The following is a 17,914-nucleotide window of genomic DNA, read 5'->3' on the forward strand; positions in this document are numbered from 1 at the left end:
GAGAGAGAGAGAGACCCAAGAAGTCGGTGATCCCCCCTTTCTCTTGATCCCCTCCTCTTTTTGTTACCCAGAGAGAAGATTCTCGACCCCCCCTTTCCCTAGAGGGTTCTCGACTTCAAGAAAGACGACAGAGACCTTGAGTCGGTGCTCTCTCTAGTCCCTTTTAGTCTCTTCCACATTCTTTATTTATTATATTATTATTATTTTTTAATAATCGGGTATTACAAACTCACCCCCTTAAAAAATTTCCTCCTCGAAATTAAAATAATCTTGACCGCTGAACGTAAAGCTAATTGTGTCGACATTTACGTTTAGCTCTCTTTTCAATCATCAAAATTTTTGGCCAAAAACATAATATTGATATTGATAATTCCATCAACTAGCAGTCTATTTATTTGCCGGTTTACTGCTTATTCAAAATTTGAACTTGTAGACAGAGGGCAGCGTACTTGCTTTCCTCTTGTAACATCTCTCCTCTCTGCAAATACCGTTTCTGCTTCCATCTTCTCTTCACATTTTGGGTCACCAACCAATAATAAGTGTCATGACGATCACATATTTCTACTCGAATGAATGCATAACAGCGAAAGCATTTAACCAAACAAGTACGATATCTTTATGTTCTCATCATCATATTGATAATCCAACCTCCACAGGAAGTTAAATTCAAGACCACTAGCAGATATATATATACTAATTAGTGTTATCACTCTTAACCTGAATGTACATTACTTTGAATTGCAATTCCTCATCTTCCTTTACTGTCTGAGTCGTCTCTTTCTTTCATTTATATAACACGGTGCAAGCATTATCCAATAGGCATTTACAACAAGATTTTGCCAAGCAGATATATGTCAACAAGTAAATGATAAGAACTTTATCTATGCCTTATTCCTCATTCAGTAGTTCTTTTGCTATGTGCTATCCCACACCGACTGCAACCTTTGGATATACTTATAATACATGTTATGGTACAAACAGTCAGCAAATTCAACTGATCCAGCAAAACTCTTTTTGATATAATTCGTGAGTTGTTCATTGCATCCTTTGAACTCACGAATTATGCATCATTCTTTCACATTTGACAATTACACACTTGGTCCACATTCTTTCACATTTGACAATTATACACTTGGTCCATAGAATCAAACCAAAGACATTAATTCATCCATCCACAAGTGCCTACTCAATAGAGCAATTTAACCCTCGAAATTTAAAATAGGTCGATCAATAAAAACATAAATATATGATGCACGGTATATCAACAAGTAATTATTTCGTACCTGCTCCAGCAAATGAGAATCACTTCCATATTTTCATGATGGCATCATGAGATCCTGTACTCGGCGGTAAAACCCGGCACTCCGCCATAAAACACCCCGCACTCGGTGGTAAACCCGGCACTTAGCCGTAAAACACACCGCACTCGGCGGTAAAAACCAGCACTCGGCCGTAAAACACCCCGCACTCGGCGGTAAACCCGGCACTCGGCCGTAAAACCCCGCATACAGCGGTAATCTGCCGCACACCACGGCATCCTGATTAGGTTTTTTGACCTTTCACCCTAGGAAGGCACAATCCCTATTTAATTATCCGCTCGAACACCACGAGCCCCAATCAAGTTTCAGGTTTTTCACCCAAGGGAAGCACAATCCCTGCTTATTTTCCCTACGCCCTGGTAAGGCATAGTGATCCCCGCACAATGCGGTATAAAGGTTCCAATCGTCACTCCGCATGAAGCGGTATTAATCTGTGAACATCATCAAATGCAAATATGTTAAATTGAGTACAACCCATCAAAACAAGAATCTGCAAGGTATAGTGCCCGAATACCCGGGTTATGTCATCATAACTTCTAGAAAGTTATTCATATATAGCAGACCATAACCAGTTATCTGAAGGGACCATACCAGCATGATAATTAAGCTTGAGGCAAACCATCTGAAAACAACAAAGCGGTATATATATCTAGTAACAAATACCAGAAGGCATACTTGCATCCTCCAGAGCATTGCATTACTTGCAGACTTGGATTAACCCAAGAAATAGAATTAACATGCATATGACTTGCATCATATCTGCAAAAGAAACAATATATCCTCCAAAAGAATATAGCACTTCCTTCACTCATTGTTTCTTTAACCTGCAAAAGACCAATTACTTCTGCAACCAACTCAGTGGTCTACACTCTAGAATCACATAATATATTCCAAGTATGGAATCCAAATTCACTTTACTATATTAATTGCAGATGAGCAATAGTTTACTGTTTACCTGAAATAATACCAATTCTCATTATCAAATCATAGGTTAGTAACCTGCTATGGTTTCCAACGACCACAATATAGTTGCACATAACAAGGAGTAAAAGTAAGCTGCTGTCCAAAATGTCCTTCTCAAGTGCTTGTTTATAAATACATCCACAAACTTAGAACGATAATAAGCACTTTTTTCACCTTGCCATCAAATATAACCATGCGTAGCCGAACAGTGCAAGTAACACAGTATACATGTTCCATGCACAAGTATTTAAGGAAGAAGCTTCTTGGCTCATACATCATCAAAAGTATAAAGAAGTTCCTTAGAAATCAAACCCATACCACAGGGTACCTCACTATCAGTTATTCATCACAAAATAACACCTGGTTCTAATAAAACTGATAACTAGTTGTCATAATATCATCCGGTTTCATTCCTCAACTTAAGGATAGTTCTGAGAGACCTACTCCGATCCTCTCATAATTCTCAATACATAAGTACAAATAAACAAGTTCACAAAGTGATACGATAAGAAATTTAACCAAGTTATCACAAGGTGATACCATAACTCATTAATCTCTACAATTAGATGAGAAATAAACAATGTCTCAATTTAAACTTTTTCAAACAATAACTCTCACAATAGTAAATACTAACCTTGAACTTTAGCATCATGAACTTTTTTTTTTTTTGAAAGGCTAAAACTGAAGGTGGTGCTTGTAGATACCAGAGTATTTTACCTGCACATTACCCTCACCCAAGAGACTATTGCATTTTGGCTTCAATTGATGTTCAGTTACCCCTTACAGCTACACACCGCATATGCAGTTGCATATATATATATATATATATGTATATATATGTATGTAAATGTATATAAAGAAAACAGAATAACATATGATACCATGGTTCAGGGTATGGACTAAAAGAATTTGATTCTCAGATGTCATGCATAAAAACGATCTGTCAAGGAAAGGAATTCAACATCCAGATTTATTACCCTGAAGAAACTTCCAGTCTGATAACCATATCTGTAACACAGTGCCCGTTCTCCTTAATCAAAACAAAATCAATTGAATCCTTATTAATACCTGTTGCATATCATCAGTTTTGTGTAGTTCCACAAAACTTAAATGTACCAAGGCCTGAAATACTCATCATGAAATGGATATGGAAGTAGAAAGGAATATCCCAGAATTCATATAAAAATGAAATACCGAGTCAGTGTTTCCAATCTGGAAATCAAAGTGAACAACATTTCAAGGAGCAGTGAATTACTCCTTTACCAGAACAGAAACCATATATGATATGTAAAATTATAACCATAAGGCTACATCATTCCATCTGTATCTGAACTTGTGAGAAAGTTCATATCATACCAATTGTGTTCAAGACTTGCAGACAGTAAAACTACATCTATCATTCAAATAGTTCATCAATCAAACTGCTTTGTAACCAAAGTGATCAGATTTTGGTTGTCATAACCAAAACAGTTCAACAGAAGGGATAATAATTAACCACACCAGAACAACAATAAGCACATAAGTTCACCAAAATTCCAACGAATTCTTAACAACATCACAAACACAACATCACAAGAAATCATCATATAATCACACCCATTTTAACTCTAAACCCCAAGAATCATATTCCTGCTCTGATACCATTTGTAACACCCTGACCCAGTTTTTAATCAAGAAAATAATTCCAATTCGTCTATTTGAATAGCACAAAATTCTAATGTAAGGTTCAGATCTTTACCTTCAAGAATTTGATTTCTTTTCCTTTATTTGCGAATCGACAATCTACAGCTCAACCTCAGTCTTAACGAACGAACCCAACCTAGATGCACGCCCTGGATAATCGATCATGACCGATGGCCTCCGTTTCCTTTTTCCTCATTCCAGACGACTCAGGAGAAACGACATGAGAGGAAGAGAGAGAGAGAGCGAAGGTTCTCATCGGTCTCCCTCGCCAACCTCCTCTCCTTTTTCTCCATCCTTCCTTTCCTATATTGGGTTCTTCTCCCTCGTCCTGACTGTATTCAGAGGAGGGAAGAGAGAGAGACGACAGAGACCTCGAGTCGGTGCTCCTCTGGTCCTTCTAGTCTCTTCCACATTCTTTATTTATTATATTATTATTATTTTTTAATAATCGGGTATTACAAGAAGTTTATTAATGCTAAGTTCGTGAGTATTGGAGGCGTTTTTGATAAGGTTTGGAATTAACCAGAGCTTGGTTAACTTGTTGGTTGTTAATTAGATGAGAAACCGGTTGTTGGGGTAGTTTTAAAATTAGCTTAAATTCATCAAAATATTATGTCAAGGATTTTGTTGTTGAACAATTTCTTTTTATTGGAGCATATGGCGTCCTTTTTAAATTTGCAATTTTTAATATTTTGAAGGGTTACCAAAAATGGGATTTTCGATGGACATATATATATGTATAATTACGAGGATAGTATGTATATAAATGCTAGCTAGCTAGCTATACGTGTCTTTCCGCCGTAATGATGTAACAATTAACCGTCATTATGGTGTGACGTGAGCGTGAGACGTGAGCTCTATATGAATGTAGAAATTCATATAGGGGTATTCAACACATATATATACACCCGTCTTTTTCTGCTATAATGGTGCAGTGATTAAACGCCACCATTATGGTGTGACGGGAGCGTGGGATGCAAGCGTCGTAACCCTGTATGAATTCTTAAATCCACAAGCATTCATATAGGGAATATTCAGATGTATGTAAATACACACTTATATACTAGAGCCTGAGAGACTCAATTTTATATAATATTGGAGACTAGCGGGGCTAGTCACATATTTTCGGTCTTTGCTAATTTCTAAGTTCTTAATTTCTTGTGGCATGCATTACAGCTCTTCTATAGAAATTAAGTCAAGAAAGCATAAATTTATTTATTTATTCATTTCCTTTAAATTTTACTTTTGTCCACTCAATTTAACGTTTTCAAATGTTTTCCTTGGGCCCTTTATTTTTAAATGCCTAGTTAGCAAAATTCAAGTCGACAATAGTAGGAGGCCAGACATAGTCACCACTATTACCATCACTTTTCACTAGTAGGTTACCTGTTTAACCTACATGTGTATTTTCTTGCTTCCTCCAATTTTAGTTGATATGATTACTTTAGGTATTGTATAATATTTCGGTTGTGTGTTAAGGTTCATGACTCTACTTCAGAAGCTTTTGGATAATTGTGTATGATTAATCTTTTGAAAGTTTAAGTGATGGATTTGGAGATGATTTGATGTTATTTTGTGGTGGATGTGTTTGTGGGGAGCGAATGGCTCCAAGAGTTGAGGAGAGAAGGTTTGATATAGAAGTGTTTATCTGGATTTTTCAGGTTAAGGTTGTCCATTTTCAAAGGAGGTTATGCCGAATTTTCGGTAAATTTTCCTTGGAGGTGGACCTCGCAGGATTTATTTCGGGTTTCAGGGTAAAATTCAGGGTGGGTCTTGACAACATGTGCTTGGAATGAGCATGAGCCTTACATTGTATAGATGAAATTTTAATAATATGACCATTATAGGAACCAATCTATTTCATCTTTTTGTTCTAAAGTCGTGCGTTTTGCCTTGAATGAGTAGAACAATGGTCTTTTGTAGCTTGGTAGTGCTTTGCAAGGATTACTTAGCACCTAGTGGACCATAAGGCAGTGATTACACATAATAATCAAAACCGAATTGAACCAACAATAGCGTGCTTGATCATCTGAAATCAACAACAGCATATGGAGGCCTGAGTCTTGAATAATGCTTCTTGATCTTTGAGTTTCATATAATATTTGCTTGCTCAACTTTTTTGAGTTATTGAGTTTCTTCTATAGTCGAATATGGTTGAGATGTCTAAGCTTCAGTGCCTTTGTGGATTCATGTATTTGAATGTTGACATTATTTTCAACAATAATGTAACATCTCGGAAATTCGGTTTTCTATTTTTAAAAGGAAAAATTATTTTCGAATTATTTTTATTTTAAATTCTGTTGTTCTTCAAATTCTTTGTGGCTTTCGAAAATTATTTAAATTTTTGATTTATTAAATTTTGTCTTTGAGCCCATAAAATTAATGTAGAGGTCGTTACGAGTTCGTAGAATTTTACGGAAGTGTTTTCGGATATCGGAGCTATTTTAATGATTTTTGGAAGTTTACTATTATCTAAAAATTTAATTAAAAATAGAATTATTGCTGGCATGATCTGGACCGTTGATTTCAAGTGACTGCCAGATCGGAGCCATTGGATGGTCTATATATATAAGGAGAGAGATAAGAACAGATCAGTCTCAGACCCAGACCGTCATTCTCGACCTGAACAAAGTCGACTGGTCAATCTAACTTTTTCTTTGTCCTCCGGTGACGGCGTGGCGGAAGACTTATGGCGACGACTTTGTCTCGGCAACATGATTTTGACTCTCAGATATGATGGGGGTACAGAGAGTTGACGACTTAGGAGAAGGATGATGGTAGATTCAAACTATGTTGTTAAAGGATGCAGATGTTTATGAGCTTTGATGAGTTTGGCTTGATGGCTTTGAGATATGTTCAATAGGTTGAAGAACTTGATGGATTAAGAATTGGTTAGTTGATATTTAGATGAGGCTTGAACGATTCTAGTTTGGTGGACTAAGGATGTGAAATATCGTAAAGTATAACGTAAATGGGTGTCCGTAGTAGATTTGGAGTCCAGTTGGTATTTTGAGCGCAATTTGGATATGATGAAGGCAAGATGAATTAAAAGGAGATAAGTACGTTGATTTGGAAATCATAAGAGAATGTGAGAGGAGTTGATCAATAAGGCAATGTGGGTGTCCTTAACAATTTTGGCATAAATGTCGGCTACTTCAAAGTAAGAGTGTACGAGGATTAGAGGCACAATGCAGTCCCAGAAGCATAAAGATAAAGACTTTCAGAACGCAAGTTGTTGTGTTACTAATTTTACTTAACTTTGGAGCGAGTGCTCGGATTCCAGGTTGGGCACTCGGGGAACCTTTATTTAAATCGATAATTAAATTATAATTGAAATGAGTGTTTTGTGTGGCATTGATTGGTTAATTGTTGATTGTTATCGTTTTCAATAAAAACTTGTGTAATCGTTAATCTATATGATTGGTGTTATTGCTTTCCGTAAAAGCATATGTTAGATGTTATATTACGAGCATTGATATTCAATTGATAGGCATAATGCATTGTGAGGAATTATGAGAATAGTGAGAATGGAGATGATAGAGAGATGAGAATGAAATCTAGAGAATAGATACATTTTGTATAGTTGAGTTTCCTTATGGGTTGTCCAAGATCCAGAGTGGCACATACGTGCACAAGTTTGGGGAAAGTATGACCCTTCAATGACTGGCATTGATAAAATGATCTTTCGGGTTTCAGGTTTGGAGACCATGAGTATGACAAAAAAACTAACAAAAAAAGAGGTACAAGTGGTGAGATATTACTGATTGTTAGATCATATATTCGAGACATCTGAGTCACCCCCGGTTGGTAAAATACACAGTATGAGAGGTATGAGACGTGTAGGCTCACATGTTTTGATGTATGGACTTATTAGCCAGTAATTGAGAAAGGCATTCATTAGCATACACGCATCAAATTGTCGTTATATATTTAAATTATAGTTTGATACTTGATAACTTGATTGTGTGACATAATTAAGTATAACTAAAGAGGTTTGGCCCTACTGAGCGTAAGCTTACCCCTATATAATCTTGTTCATGTACTTACGAGGTATGACACGTCTTTCGAGAAGTCTAACTGTGACGTATACGAGAGTAGAAAAGGTTACGAAAGATTAGAAGTGAGCTAGACCTCAAGACCTGTTTTGTCTTTATTATTGGTTTTGTTATTTGTAAATGTTTTATTTTTGACAATTTCGAGAGAAGTATTTGAATTTGTTTTATTTTCTTTTACTTTTTCCTCTCACGTCTCGGATTCGGTGTCAAGTGCTTAGAAACTATCGACACCAGATACGGGATGTGAGTGTGACATGTAATGACTTTAATTGTTGTTGCCAGAACTTCTGCAACATAAGTGAATAAGCTGGTGTTGAACAATAACATCAATAACTATGTAGTCGATTGTATATACATGATTGAATTGAGACTTATGTTTGGCATTTTAAGGGACTTATTCCCAAATGTAAATGCTTCAAGCATGTTGAATTCTTAGATCCCCATTGAATGTTTTGTTATTAACGGCAACATCAAAGGTATATGCCCTATGTCTTTTCTTCTTCGCATGTTGTCAAGGCAATAGAACAACTTAGAACTTTTGGATCACTTAGAGTACAATGGCTTGAATGGTAATGGGTGGTGACTTGCATGATCTACTAGCAACTTGATCATGAACTGGGCTTAGTTCCGACAATGATTTTTTCTTTCTCTTTAAAATTGTTTATTAATGGTTGGCTTTGGTAATTGGATCCAGAACTTGTTATTAGCAACTTGATCTCTAATAACTTTCTCATTTTCTTGAACTTCTCAATTTTGAAAAATATAAAGCTGTTATAGGTCTAACAACTTCTACATCTCATTCCTTAAAATTGGGATAGAGAAGAAAGAGAAGAACTCTTCCCCAAAAAGTCTTCATTACCCAAATTATCGAAATTAGCATTATCATAAATTCCTCACATGCTCCAATAAAAAGAAAAAAATATAAAATATATTATTTAGTATTTATTGTTATAATAAGATATAGAATATTTCTTTTTTTTAAATTAAAAAGGGAAAATTTTAAGAACAGTACATGAACTTTTCGCCATTGATAAGTTACGTTTATCAACTTTCTGAAATAACACATTAGCACATGAAGTTTCAAGCCCGACATCATTTTCATACATGCCGTTAACATCTTCGTTAAATGGCGTTATGTGCCTTATTTTGAGGGGTAAATCAGTCCAGTCTGTATTTTTCCCGCCTTCTTTCTGTACAACAATGGTTACATCATCTAATTCCCTCCAAAACAACAATCCCTCCTAAACCCACTAAATGAAACCTTATCTAGGACAACCCCATGCATATAAACTCCACCTAGAATAGAACAAAATGATCATAATAAATAGACCGATGTTAAAGAACTTATTCAGAGAAAGTTATAGCCCTTAGAAGTTTCCAAAATAGGTGCATATCCTTGTTTCCAAGCCATCCAACTAAGCTAGCTATTGCTCGACCTTTGTACAGCAATGGAACAAGATAAAAACAATTACAGGCTTACGGCTCATGCAACTGGGCACTTCACCTTGACACCTACCTATTTTGTTTGCCCTCAATACAGTTCAACAAATTGCTACTCATTTACTTCAAACTAACCCCAAAACCTAATGTCAATTTCATTCACTTCTTAGCATAAAAAAAGATTAAAAATCATTCATTCTCTAACATTTCCCATCATAAAATCTTTGTCAATCAAAAAACCAGAACATGACAATAAGAAATTGCTTGCATTAAGGTTTTTTTTTTTTTTCTTTCAGTAATGAGATTCCATAGATGAAAAATCAAAGGGAGTTATAGAGGCTAAAAACATAACAATATAAAGAAAATTAAGGGACTACAAAAAGTCTAGAACTAATAGAAAGTAGAGAAACCGAAATACAAACAGAAAGAGAAAGCTTAAAACATTGCCTCAAGGAGGTGGTGCGGATGCATCATAGAGCAAGATACGAGGAGGGAGGAAGGAGGATTGGCAATCCAATTCTTCGGGCACACCCGTCTTAGGGATACAGACGCTACATAATTTGCAACCGATTTGTCCTATGTTTGATCAACGCCCGCCAGAAATTTGCGTTTACTGAGAACTATGAAATCGAATTCGAGACACAGTAGATTCGCTGCCGACCATCCACAAGTGAGAAAGGCTTCAAGAAAGTCGAAATCAGGACCAGATAGTCTAACTCCAAAATGAAAGAGGTGAGAAAGAGTGATGAAGCTACATTAAGGCCAAGAGCAATTTCCATGGCCTCTAGCAGCTAGAGCAGATGATGCTACGTCGATTTTAGAGAGAAATTTATTCTTTGGTCTCCATTTTCTACAACAATGGTGAAGACAACAATGAGTTTAAAGTGCAGAGACAGTTTTGACTGCACTTGACCTCAGTTGCACCTGACCTCAGCTGCACCTTAAGTATCAGATAAGGATAGGGTTTGGTTGTCAAAATACCCATTTCACCCTTGTTTATTTGAAGACTTAACAAAGATGTTAACGGCATGTATGAAAATGACATTAGGTTTGAAACTTCATGTACTAATGTGTTATTTCAGAAAGTTGATAAATGTAAATTATCAGTGACAAAAAATTTGTGTACTGTTCTTAAAATTTTCCCAATTAAAAATGATGTAGACTATTAATTGTAGTAATAAATGTTAAAATCTCCAAAATGGGAAAACTGTTGATGTTAGAGCAAATGAGGGTGGGAAAGTATGGGTGGAGAGCAAATTTGCATCCTTTGCTGGCAAAAGATGGAATATGCCCCCAATCGACAGTAAAAAAAATTTAGTTAAGGACATATATGACAAATCTGTAACATCCCGATTTTCAAAATTTCTTGAAATTGATTTTTCTTCTTAGAAATAGAAAGTAAAAGTCGCCACGAGTTCGCCGTATTTTTTGAAGTCTCGAGCTATTTTTAACAATTTTTCAAAATTTCGTTGAACTTTCGTCGAAATTAATTTCAGTAGTGACGTGGCACTTTTCTTTGGTCAGTTTCCTTAGTCACCAAGTATTGTTGTACGTGTCAGTTTTAGTCCATGAATCACTTGGACATTGGTCAAATAGAGGAATGAGAAGTTGTGGAGACTTTTAGGTGTGTCACAAGCACCTTGGTGGTTTACCTAAATTTTTTGTGGAGACTTTAAACCCTATACCCTAGACCCTAGTTTGAACTTGCTAAATACCTATGAATGTCATTTCACAAAAAATAGAAAATATTTGTTTATATTTTAGTTGTAAAAAATCCACATGTCTAAATTTGATTGGAACGTAGGATCACGTCAGACTGCCACGTGGTCCTCCCGTAGCATTTAAAAATTTCTCGTCACAAGCACCTTGGTGGTTTACCTAAATTTTGACATTTGGCCAATTCTTATTGGTTCTCTCCTCCTATATATAGGGCCAGCATATACGTTGCTTCCGTATCTGATTTGAGAGACTTTTTCTCTCTTAATCATACTCTTTCTCTCTCTTCATTTCCGTCACTTTCTCTCTCTAGATTTTCTTTTGCGATTAAAACTTCGGCGGATCATAACTTTTGATCCGTAACTCCGATTTTGAATCCGCGAAGGGCTACGGGTTCGTATCGATGCCATCTTTCTATCCTAGAAGTTTGAGCTAGATCCAATGGTGATTTCTAGATGGCTCGTTTTAGGAGGCTCGGTTTACGATCGATATTCGTGGTGGGGTTTCGCTTTGTCGAGGTGAGTGGATTTGTGTAATATGTTTCAAATATTCTTATTTTCTATTAAAATAGTCGAAAAGCATGATTTTGATCTATTTATGAAATATCTCTCTATTTTCATAGTGAAGCATGTCGATTTACGAAATATGTGGAGTTTATATATAATTATGTGCTGGATCCATTGTTTGACTAGTCATGGAACATGTGAACTTCTTGATTGTTATGCCGAAGTAAGGATGTGACACACGGAGGTATAGGACTTGAAGGTCATTAGGTTCCCGTGGGGATCACTAAATTGAAGGATATCCAATAAGAAGGGATTGTGCGATGTGATGAATTGTTTGAAGTGATGTGTATATGATATACTTATTTTGTAGCGTGTGTAAAATGACACGGCTTTACGGGCCTATTACATTGGTCTACTCACTGAGCACGTGGTTATGCTCACCCACCCATCTCTGATATTTTTTACAGAGAAGTACTTAGATTTGACCGAGCTAGGAAAGGGTAGCCGACGAGCCTAGAAGATAGTGTTTTTATTTTATTCCGCTTTGTAACACTCTCACGCCTCGGAATCGACGTCCGGTGCTTAAAATACACCGACGCCGGGACCAGGATGTGACAAAATCCCACAATTACACCACCAAAAATAATCAATGTTTCTGGCTTTTTGCTTCATCATCTCCAACTAAGCTTGCAACAAGAAACCTCATAATCACTTGCTTGTAAAGCAAAATCTATGTACCAAATGCAAAGATACACAGACTAAGAGAGAAAACCAAGTGATAGGAGCACAAAATGCTACGTTTATAATGTATTTCCGACCCTATTTAGCTATGTAATTCCCTTAACAATATTCATATTAACTAAGTTTGTGTTTTTAGGTCATAAATAAAGCCAAGGAGCCTAAAAGAGACAAAAGAGGAGAAATCTTGAAGGAAAAGGAATCCATGTTGTGCAAGGAAAGAAATCAGAAAATCTGCCAGAAATCGTCAGTCAACTTCGACAGAAGATTGTGATTAGCTCACAATGATCCAGGAGATGTGTCATATATCAATGGAAAGCTACAAGAGTCTACTTTCCAGAACTTTTTACGGATCGTCAATACCTATTTTGGAGAAGAGGTTATGACCGTTTAAATGACCGAAGGTCAGTCTGCCCGAATTTCTTATTTGGACCAAAACTTTTGTTTTGAGGCCCAGACCACATTGGCAAGCCCATGGATGAGTTTTGAGGGTTTTATAACCCTAATCACAGACGTGAAGGCTAAGGAGGAAAAAGGCCAGAGAGGACGTGAAGATTAGAGGAGGCCAACGATCTCACCATCATCAGAACCTCCATAGTTGTAGACTCGCACAAGGAAGCCGCCAAGCCATCATTGATTTCTCCATCATCCACGGTTTATCTTTCCTTTGTCATCTTTTATTCTCCTTGTGTGTCTTTGCAGCCATGTGTGGCTGAATTCTCTTAGTTAGGGGCAAGGTTTGAAGCCCTAAGAATGTTTAGATATTGTTTTGAACCTTGGTTTCGAATTATTAAGTCTTTCAAATTGTTTATTTGATTTTGGTTTATGGAGAACTCTTGCTTGTTTATGTTCATGTATGCGCAACATAGAACATTATGAACTTGTGAGTGGGGCTAGAATTAGGTTGTTTAATCTCCTAAACGGTTAATACGGCTTAGTTCAAAGTAGTAAAACCTATAGGACAATAGGTGAAACCAAATAAAAAGGATTGCATGCTAGGTAGGCGTTCCACACTAGTTTTGCATACTTGTTCAATCACTTTCATTGATCTTAATGCTTAGAATAATTTGTTGATAGGATAGCGTCTATACCTTGATCGGTTATTCTAAAGGCTTAGTAATGGTGCGTTCATCTTACTTAAGTATTCAAGGGAAGTAATAAGGACTTACGCAGTGCGTTCACGGTTTGTTCTTGATTGATACCGATTTATGACTTAATGATTGAAGCTTTGGTTGTTAACATGTCTTGAAACATACTTGGTGGTGGATTTCCAAGTCTCTAACGTCTCATCCATTTGATATTTTCTGATTTATTTTGTTTCTTTATTTTCTCTTGTTTATAATCACAAAACCCCATATCTCTAGTACTATCATCTTTTGTCTTGTAATTAACGTAATTGTAATGGTACCCTCAATCCCCGGCTTGTAACGATACCCTTATTTGCTATATACTATAATTGACACAAAAGGGTTTTTAATTGAAACGCCCGGTTTCGGTCGCTATCAATCTTGAAGATATTTTTTTGAGGTTCTGGGACTTCCTCTAACTTTTGGGGGATAATGTACTTTAGTATTCTAGGCTTCTTGCCACCCTTGTTGTGTGTATATAATCCCAGCTCCAATCAACCTCAATAATCACCGCAATCATTTTTGGTTTGAAGAAATGAAGGGAATAAGTTATTGGTTTGTTATAGCTCTTCAAATCATGAGTTGGGTTTCTACAACAAGCAGAATTTTGCCATGCTCCTCCTCTTATTTCCTCCAGACTTCCTCCTCGAAGGGAATGATTCTCTTTGGCTGGCGGCGTTGGCTTTCAGTGTTCTTCGCCTCGGTACATGAATTTGACCACGATGATGATGAGGACTTGGGGAAAAAGAGCCTTTTGCACCAGGGAGGCGGAAGCCGTGGTGTTGTTGACTTGTTGGGACGGGTCGGCTTGTGCTGCGGTCGCCTGGGGACGGGCGGGCGGGTTTTTAGAGAAGAGGATTACAGTTGTGTTGGTGAGTGTCTCAGAAAGAAAGAGAGAGAGAGAGAGAGAGAGAGAGAGAGAGAGAGAGAGAGAGAGAGAGAGAGAGAGAGAGAGAGAGAGAGAGAGAGAGAGAGAGAGAGAGAGAGAGAGTGATACGAATTACCCAGGTGATACTACTAATAGTGGAATTATTAATAGCACTAAAACACACAGGTAATGTAGTTCTTAAAAAATGTATTCCTCTCTTATTATTGTGCAAAAGGGTACAATATTTATTGTCTAATGCCTTCTCTCACAATAATACTCTAACTTCTGATCTAAACAGATGTTGTTTTTGTTTCACTCTCTGATCTAAACAGATGTTGTCTCTGTTTCACTCCAGTCTCTCTAGTCGTAGAACTATGCTAAGATCTCTATTTATAGAGTTGATAACTCTATAAATCCTTATCTAATTTGGAAACTACTCCTTAACTGAGTTAGACAACTATTCCTTTTCAAGTTATAAAACTATGTACTTAACTAACTTAGAGAAAGAATCGGCTAATCCCTAAAAGATTAGGATACACCCGTATCATGGCTCCCCCTTTTAGGAATTTAAACTCCCGTTTAAGTTAAAACTAGAGATTAGGAAACTCAAGAGTTCCCTTCTCTTTGCTGAACCATTTAGCCTTGCTTAGAACCTGACCTGGACGCCCAATGTGGAACAATGTTTGCTCCCCTCGACGTGTCGTAGCCACTTGCTGCTCCAAAATGCAATATGCTAGCAATCGATCCTCGTTAAGGCGCTCTTTACTCAGCCTTAACCAAACTAAGTCGCTAATACCAAAGTTACAAGGTACCTAATGTTTACCATGTCTAGCCTTGTACTTTGCTTGTGACTTCTTCAATTTTGTCTTCTCAACATCTTGACTTGATTGCCCTTCATGTGGACGTGTCAACAAGACAAATTTCCTACAAGCATCGACTAATCTTTTAGCCTGAGTCGCTGCTACCAAGCTTGCCTCTAGTGGGAGGGACACCGTCCGGATAACGAATTGTTGTCCGTATTTCGTAAATGTGTACTTCTGAGCCTTCCTTTCGTAGATAGCATCTATATCCCATAAGTAAGGATTTCCCAGAATCACCTGACAAACATCCAATGGCACCACATCGCATGTCACTTCGTCGATATAAGATTCATGAAGAGCAAACTTGAATGTGCATTGACTGGTAATACTTAGTCATGTGTCCTTCTGAATCCATCCTAATGGATATGGCTTCGGATGTTTGACCGTTTGAAGACCTAACTTTTGAACCAAAGCTTTCGAGATAAGGTTCTTTTGACTCCCCGGATCCATAATGGCATCAACTAAACTGGTCTTCACCTACAGCTTTACAACAAAAAGCTACTCCTTACGGTTCTCGTCGTCGTTCCCTAATTGTGTTCCTGCCATAAGGTTGAGCTTTGCATTTGGTTCTGTCATTCCTGGTACTTCTTTTGCCTCATTTGTGATTAATGTTGTCTTCTTACTCTCCTCCTTGTGCTGTAACACTCTTGGTTTAAGGTGAGGAAACTTCAACCAACACTTATCTGCCACGTGGCCTGTTCCTTTGCAGTGACTGCAAGATTTACCATCTGATTCGCCTTTCTTCTGCACCTCCTTTTTGGCATAGAAAACATTCGACTTACCCCCAGTTTGTTTTCCATCTCCCTTGTTTCTGTTCCTCTTGAACTTCTTCTCCACGGCGATGGCTTTTTCTCTAGCTTCTTCAACTGATTGTACTGTGAATAAACTCAACTCCCTTTGGAGGTACTCATGCAGTCCTAATTTGTACTTCGTAAATACCAAATACTTCGTCAAGGATATATCTAGAACCATAGCTTGATTATGGAATTCGGTAGTGTAATCTTGTACGGACTGATCGACTTTCTGACGCAAGTTATGCCACTTGTCCCATCGTTCCTCCAGAAACCCAACTGGATAGAACTTCTTTCTAAGCAATTCTTTGAACCGCTTCCACGACACTACCTTCTCAACACTATTCTTCTGGTAAGACTTCCACCAAGTTAAACCGTGAGATGATAGCTTCAGAGTCACACAGGTGATATTCTCTTTCGATGTAAAATGATGGAAAGTAAAATATGTGTCAAGCCACTCAATCCAGTCGTCCAACTTGTCAACAGTGACGCTACCGTCATACATCGGGACTTCAATCTTGAAGTCAATCTTCAAGTTTCGAAAAGAACTTTTTCCTTCTTGTTGCGAGGTTTTGTTGGCGTTGTCTGACTCCCCATGCGATTCGGATTCCTCCGAACCATCTTCTGAATCAGAAGGCGCATCTTTCGGCTTCTCCAAAGGTTCCTCTTTCGTTAACAGTTGTTTGAGGAGGATGGCCACTTCCGAAAACTCAGACTTCATTAACGCCACCTGCTGCGGGGATAAGGGTCTGAGAGAAGAGAGACAGAGAGAGAGTGGGGTTAGGTTTTTGTGATTTGACATCAACGTCCTTAAAAATTTAACTATAAAAGTGATATTTACTGTTAACGATAATTGATTATTGATTTTACATATATAGCCTTCAGATTCAAATTAAGTGGCTGACGTAGTGCCACGTGGTGGGACTCACTTCGTTGTACACTACCCCAGTGTAGTCTAGCGCTTCCCTCCTTTACTTCCCTATTTTGGGGAAATTTTGCGAAAACTGTTGGAGTTCTACTTATACATGACACAATTTAGTACCTATAATTATAAAAATTTCAAACCACAATTTTCTATAAAAAAGAGAAATTTTGATAAATGACTTTGTTTCTGTAAGATCCCGTAGACTTTGAAGAATCTCTGATGTAATCTTTTTTCTTTTTCAATTGTCGTTGACTGGATACTTGCAAGAGGAGATTGACCGGGGCTTTCCGGTCTTTCTCTCTCCGATGATTAAGTCAGTTATGTTGGTAGGTATAATATTTAATGCTAGGAGAATTTCTTACTGTTTTGGTTGACTTCAGCATTGTATTTATAGCCCCGTATTGACTTATATCTTGCATGTTATTCGATGTGGGACAAATATACTACTGAGGTCTGTATTTGGTCTTCTGCGGAGTGCCTCCCTCCCGGCCCAGACTGATGTGGCCTCCAGGACGAGGCTTGTTCGATCTACCTCATGCTGGGTTTCACAACATCATGGGCCAAGGAATGTATTTATCGACTACCGATTACAAGTCCCCCCAAGTTCCCGTTCAAGACAAGTCTTGAGTGGGGAATTGAAGAAATGGACCGCGATGCTACACACTCAACGGGTACCCGTTCCTAGTCCCCCCAAGTTCGTACTCAGGACTTGTTTGAACGGGTTGCTGCTGAAATGGAAGGTAGCGAGCCTTTCCATATTGTGTGTTCTTGCTCGAGCCCAGGGTATTATCCCCGCGTGGGTTATCAGGTCACTGTTCTCCGTATGAAGGGAATGATATGAACTGCCCAACTCCATTTCTCTGTACAAAGGACTTACGGTTCTCATGGTTTCTGTTGTTGTCCATGCTTCCCGGTGGTACGCT

The sequence above is a fragment of the Fragaria vesca genome, linkage group LG3 (genome assembly GCF_000184155.1).
Source record: "Fragaria vesca subsp. vesca linkage group LG3, FraVesHawaii_1.0, whole genome shotgun sequence".
NCBI classification, from domain to species: domain Eukaryota; kingdom Viridiplantae; phylum Streptophyta; class Magnoliopsida; order Rosales; family Rosaceae; genus Fragaria; species Fragaria vesca.